Below are 7,291 nucleotides of genomic sequence, written 5' to 3' on the forward strand. Positions count from 1 at the left end.
TGGTAATATCATATCTTGTTATCTTTGTAACGTAGGATATTAATCACTTCATTTTTTTATTTGCATCACTTCCCTTATATGGATGTTTTTTTTTAAAATGTATCACTTCTATATTTGGTAACTTTATATTATATTTTATCATTTCTCTCTAAGGCCCTGTTCATTTCACCTTATTTTTGCTGAACCAAAATTATTTTACTGAAACAAAATTATATTTGCTGAACTTAAATTTTTTTTTCGAACTTAAATTAATTTTACTGGACTAATAAAATTATTTTTGTTGAACTGAAATTACTTTTACTGATTTTCTATTATAATTATTCTTTAAGAAAACTGAATTTTATTGAACTAAACTTATTTTTACTAAACTGAAATTATCTTTACTAAACTGAAATTAATTTTACTGTCTTGAACTGAAATTATTTTCACTTAATATTATTTTTTAAGGTAAATTGAACAGGGCCTTACTTTAAACCCCACTCAAATTATTTTATCATTTATCTCTCTTCCATGATATTCATTTAAATGATAAAAATATTTATCTTCTCTCACATACCATCTATTTTATGGTCCCCATCTTACTTTTAATATAATTTATTCACCCACTTTTAATATTATATTACTGTCCTAAAACTCCGTGCATTCCCAAATAATGCAAATAAAAAACGGAGAGAGTATGTTATTTCTTTGATAATGTATATAGTATTATTAATAATAGAAAAGTTTGCAAAAAAAAAAAAACACCTTTTATAATAAATTTTTTGCAATAAACCACCTTATAAATTTAATTTTGCAATGACACACCTTAATCATTTTTTTTAACAATGACACACTTTAATCAAAATGTTTTTTGCAATGAGACACTTTTGGCCGGAAAAAGAGGGTTTGACCTTGTTTTCCGTTGTGATCTGACCACGAGCGAGGCATGTGACCTCTTAAAACCACTCTTCAACTACATCAACTACCAGAACGCCACCAAAACTGCCTTAACCACTCCATCGATACCGCCTTACCCATACCACTAAAGGAGTTATGTCTTCGTCGCGTGCAATTACTAGATATATAAATGGATCAAATTATGGAGATAATTAAGTTCGTACATTTGGGTCGTCGTTTTGCCATAACTAGAGGTACTAACGATCTTTGGACTAGTAAAATAGCCCAAAGCCCAATTGGACGAATCCTATAAGGTCACACAAAGGGGCTAGATCGAGCATTAGAGGACGAGGCCCATCATGGGCCTCATCACTCTAGGTGGCCGGCCATATGGGGATTAAGAAGTGGTTTTGGGCTTCGTGCCCTAGTCTAATTATAATGAGATTATAAATAGACTAGGTGCCTAGGTTTGCAGCAAGTAAGCAATTAACTGATCAGTGTGATCAAACCCTAATTAGCAAACACGAAACCCAACCCCTCTCAAAGTCCCCTCTCTCACACGGCTCTCTCCTCCTCCTAGGCGCCGGTGGTGTGTCGTGGTGGTGGTGGTTCGTGCGGTGGTCGGTTGTCCGTAAAGGTGATGATCGCGGTTCTCCTCAATCACTCGACCAATCTAGTATTGGTGGACGGCTCGTGCGAATCTCGTGGACTAAGTAGAGGAGCAACGCTTAGGGCTCTATTCTCTCCCTGATTTGCCTGTCGAATAGCTTCGTGGAATTCACGCGTCAAAGGTATGATTATGTGTCTTGTGTGTTATGCATGTGATTCTTGGGATTGGTACTTGTTTGAATATGATTCATGTTATATCCACTGCGTAGTACCTATAAACCTCTACAGTGGTATCAGTTAGCCTCTTGCATGAACGCGCTAGATCATAATAATACGATTATTTTGATGTCCACGTTAATTTTATAATCAATTAAGAGGGAGAAATCAATTTAATTATGGTTCAATTATTATATTTAATGTGATTAAACTTTTGGAATCGATTAAATGTGATTTAATTATGCTCAAAATAGCCATGAAGAGACCGAATTTTAGCCCTTACATGTTCGAAATTTTCGAACCCCCTCACCCTAAATTTCGAATTTTTCGAAAATCCTAGCCCTAAAATATGATTTTTGTGCTTGATTTTGATTTAATTCGATTTATTTTATGATTCATAATTTTAATCGGATTGATTCATGCATAAAAGTGTTTTGTGTATGATCATCAATTTAATTTTAAGAGTTAGAATTAAATTGGGATTAATTTTATGAAGAACCCTAATTTTAAAGTTGAATGTGATATAATTTTAATCTTTTGGACTGATTTAATTTAATTTTAATAAGTGTTATTTTAATTAAATTAAAACACAACAAAAAAAAATTGTTTTAGGTGGTCGGCAACCGCGGCTGGGTGGCGCAGCCACGGCGGCTGCCGACCAGGTGGCAGTCCTAGAGGGAGGGAGGGAGGGAGGGCAGGCGGTCAGGGGTGGCTGTGGGCAGCAGCGTGCAAGCGTTGCACGGCTGCTGCCACGGCTGCCAGAGCAGCTGCCCGCTGCTGCCTTGCGGCAGTGGCTGCTGTTAAGGCAGCCAGCCACCGTGGCTAGCTTCGGCTAGCCAACCACGGTGGCCGGCGGTGGTGTCTTGCGGTTTTCAAAAAAAAAAAAATCTTATTTTAAAATTATTTCAAGATAATTGTGAATTATTTTGAGATAAAATCAGTTTTATTTTGGATAAGATAGAATATTTTGAAAATATGATCTTTTATTTTTAAAAGATAAAGTTGGTTTTATTTGTATAAAATCTTTTATATTAGGATAAAATCAAATATTCAAAAGTTGTTATATTTGATATTATCCATATTTAAAGTTGTTAAATTGGTAATTATCCTAATTAAAGTGGTTAATTTTGGATAAGATTGACTAGGATATTCTGAGCATATTCCAAAAGGATAATAATTGATTTAAATAATGTGATTATCCCATAATTAGATTAGGATATAATTGATTTTAAAATTATTTGATTGGCTAGTAATCAGGATAGAATCTCCTAAATTTGTTAGGATAATCATGAAAGATTAAATATTATTTATCTTTCTAGATTGAAATATGATTTGATTCTATCTCATGACTAAATTAAATATATGATATTTTATTAACGGTCATGAATAATATATGATATTATCTAATTATGATTAAAATATGAGATATTTTAGGAAATGCGTTGACTTTATTATGAACATTCGATGTTGTAGTTTAGACAAGCATGTTGAGTGATTTATTATATGGCACTTTTATAATATATGATATTATATTGCTATATATAGACTAGTATGGCCCATAGATTCTTAAATATGAAGTGAAGGCCCAAAGGAGCAAGGTGGATGGAGATCCATGATGATTCAAGTGGGAGCTTTTTCATTTCTAGTTTTCTTAGGACTAAGGGGCCATACTATGTCATGATTTATTGCATTAGTAGATTATGCATGTTAGATTTTATTTATGTTGATTGATGATGCGCTAGAGTTCACTAAATAATCACAACATAATAAATCTAGGTCCCAGTAATATTGAGATAGCTTTTCCAATTAAAAACCCGATGAAACCTTTGATATTTTATGATGGGTCATGCCTCAGCTGAGTGTCATATTATATCTTAGGGGAGTGGGGGTAAATCACGTTTTACACTTTTAATTGGTTATACTCAACAAGGTTACCTAAATAGTTTAGAACCTTGAAGCTAAGGGTAATAATTAAGCATGTGATGATTAATTATTCAACCAAGAGTTACAAGAGTTGTAATCAGTAAAGAGTTTACTCACCTTGAAAATGTAATGATTGATGGTAGGGCCTCAGTCCGGTCAATTATTGCACAAATAAAGGATCTTGGAATCACTTAAAATTCAATTGGGATCAATTAATTATTGAATAAAGTGTTTTAAAGTTACCAAATGAATGCGTTTATGGTACTTTAATTTTAAATTAAACATAATTTTTAAACTTTGCCTTATTTTGACATAGATGGGTAGCCGTAACCACAATGACAACAACGTTTACAACCTTCGGCCATTCCTAGAGAAGGATAGGTTGACAGGGGAGAACTTTTCCACTTGGGAAAGAATGCTAAGACTTGTTCTGAAATCTGAGGGTAAAGAGGATATCATTGATACCCCATTACCAGGACCTTTGCCAGAAAATCCAACTGCGACAGAGATCAAGAAGCACAAGGAAGCTCATGATAGAGCTATACCTATCACTTGCTTAATGATTGCTACCATGGAGCCTAGTCTTCAAAAGCGTTTTGAGGACCAGGATGCCTACTCAATCATGCAAGAACTCAAAGCTTTGTTTAAGAAACAAGCTAGAGTTTAAAGGTATGAGCTCCATCGTGAGATTCTGGATTGTAGGATGGAGAAGGGAGCCACAGTTCGTGATCATGTTTCAAAATGATCGGCCTAATTCAAAGTATGGAAAAACTGGGGCACCCATACAGTGATGATTTGGCAACAGACATCATTCTCCATTCACTACCAGAAAGTTTTAACCAGTTTATCATGAATTTTAACATGACTGCCACTGCAAAGACTATGAATCAATTGCATGCAATGCTGGTTAGTGCTGAGAAACAAATCCCTAAGGAACCTAAGAAGGAAGTTCTTATGATTCAAAAGGGAAAGGGGTTCAAGAAGAAGGGGCAAAAGGCTAGTTCCAAGAGCAAAGGCAAGCAAGTTGCCAAGGCTCCTGAAAAGCCTAAGACGACTCCAAAGCCCAAGGCTGCAAGTGAAAGTGAATGCTTTTACTGCAAGAAGAAGGGGCATTGGAAGCGAAATTGCCAGAAATACCATGACTTCCTCAAGAAGAATGGAGCATCAACCTCAGGTATAATGTTATAAACATTTTAACTTTCACTTAGGTATGTGATACCAAGTTGCAGTGCTTAACATAGTGATGTTGCGCAGGAACTGCAAATAAGTGAAGCTAGCATGGAAATGGAGCTTGAAGGTTCACTAGAAGTGTTTGAGTGACCAGAGATAGCTTCATAGTTTTAAATTTTGATTAGTTTATCATGATTTTAGAACAATTTCCAGTTTTGATGAGACAATATTTCGGTTTTCTTATTTTGAATACTGAATTTGGTTTACTTGGCTTGGACAAGTGTTGATCCATGACCAAGGTAATAAATTGTTTTCATTTTTGCTAGATATGAGTTAATTTTGTTTTATAACATTGATATAAGTAGATCACAAAAAGGTAAATTTAGATGATTCAAAGTACACTTACTTATAACAAGTAAAGTTAGGTCACATTAACCATTTGCACATCCAAAGTTATGGATGGACTCATATTCTTATATGATTATGAATCACTTGAGAATTAGAAGTCATGCTTGATAAAAGTTAAAATGACCAAATTGCCTTTTAATAGAAAGGGTAAAAGAAGCTAAAATGACCATTTGGAACTCATACATATGATGTATGTGAACCAATAAGTTGAAAATTAGCAAAGAGATTTAACTATTTCATCGCTTTTACTGACGATTTAAGTAAATATATCGATAATTACTTAATGAAGTAAAGCTTGGAAACATTGAAAAGTTCAAAATTCCAAAAATGAAATGCAAAATCAGTTTGAGATGAACAATTTAACACCACAATATGATTGTTGTGATAAATATTTACTCAAAAGAATGATCATCTAGAGGGAATTGTTGAATTATTTCACAATCCAGAAACATTACAATTAAAATGTATGTTTATGAAGAAGGAATCAAACTTTGCTTGCCATTGTTCGATCCAAGATTTAATGATTTACAAATATCGTTTTGAGGATATGCATTAGAACAACAACAATTGCGAATATACTAAACAGGAAACTTAACCAAAGCAGTAGAAAAGATGTCATAAGAGTTATGATTTGGAAATGTTCCTTAAGTTATCTTTTCTAAACAGGATTAAGGGTTATGAAATCAATGTAAAATGTTTACAAAGATAACATAATACACCCTAAATCAGAAAATTAGTTCTTCATGGGTTTTTCTCATGGAAACTAAGAGGTATTATTCCTACAATCGCGCAGAAACAAAGTGTTTGTTGCTCGCGATAGTGTCTTTATAGAAAGAATGTCTTCCTACAAAGCCAAGTGGGAGTAAAGTTTGATCTCGATGAGATTCGAGACGAGCAACAAATGGATGTGGATAACACTACATCAGAGACGAAGGCATATGAAATCAGCTAATCTGATAAACCATGTGTCGAAGCAAGCTAATTCAACTAGCGAGGCTTCTATCGTCCCACTAGAATGAAAGACTTCAAAGAGTTGAAGAGAATAATTCTATTGTTGCTCATACCTATCGTAGGTTACTTGGGATCAAAGCAAACAGTTTGTTGAAATTCTGAGAAAAGATGGATTATAAAATTTTCTTATTAGAACGGTTAGAATCCATGGCCTACAAGCAAGCTTTGGATAAATGCCAACTCAGGAAATGGCTTAAAGCCATGAAATCCAGTATGGACTCCATGTTTGTAAAGATGTGTTAGTCCATAATAGTCTTACAAATAGGGTCAAACCTATTAGTTGGGTAAGCCTATTCGGATTATTCTAGTTATGGATATCAAAATCACTTTCATGAAATGTTCTTGATAGTGAACATGTATATGATACAACCAAAGAGTTTGAAATCCAGAAATTCCTAGAAAGTTTTGCAAACTTCAGAAATTCATTTAATGGATTGAAGTAAGCATTAAGGAGTTGGAACATTCGTTTTGATTAGGCAATCAAACAGTTTGATTTCCTTAGTAGAACGAAAGAATTCTTGTAGAGACAAGAAGTTTAGTGGGAGCAATTGATCTTTTAGTCTAGTATGTAGTTGACATACAGTTCATATGAAATGATATATCAATGCTTGAATAAGTCAAGCAGTGGTTAGAAAGATTGTTTCAATATGATAGAATTAAGAGATGTTGAGTACATATTGGGAATTAAAATCCATGAAGTGAATCTTGAAGAATGATTGGAATGAATCGAGAGACTTAAGTTGATAAGGATCTTGACAAGTTCATGAAGCAAGACTCTAAGATAGGATATCTTCCCATGTTTCACGGTAATACACTCAGTAAGACTCAGTGCCTTCAAAAGCTAAAAGAGTTGAGTTGTATGGATAATGTACCTTATGCTTCTGCAAAAGGTTCATTATATGTGCCATGAAATGTACAAAGCAAGATGTTGCATATGACTTGTGCATGTGTATCAGGTTTCAAGCAAATTCAGAATAAGCATACGGAGAATTACCAAGAAAAGTCCTCGAGTACTTGAGAAGCACTAAAAAGGATTCTTCTAGCTATTGTAATTTAAGCAAGTTGTCAAAAGGTTACA

Source organism: Chenopodium album, chromosome 4 (genome assembly GCF_948465745.1).
Source record: "Chenopodium album chromosome 4, dcCheAlbu1.1, whole genome shotgun sequence".
Classification (NCBI taxonomy): Eukaryota; Viridiplantae; Streptophyta; class Magnoliopsida; order Caryophyllales; family Amaranthaceae; genus Chenopodium; species Chenopodium album.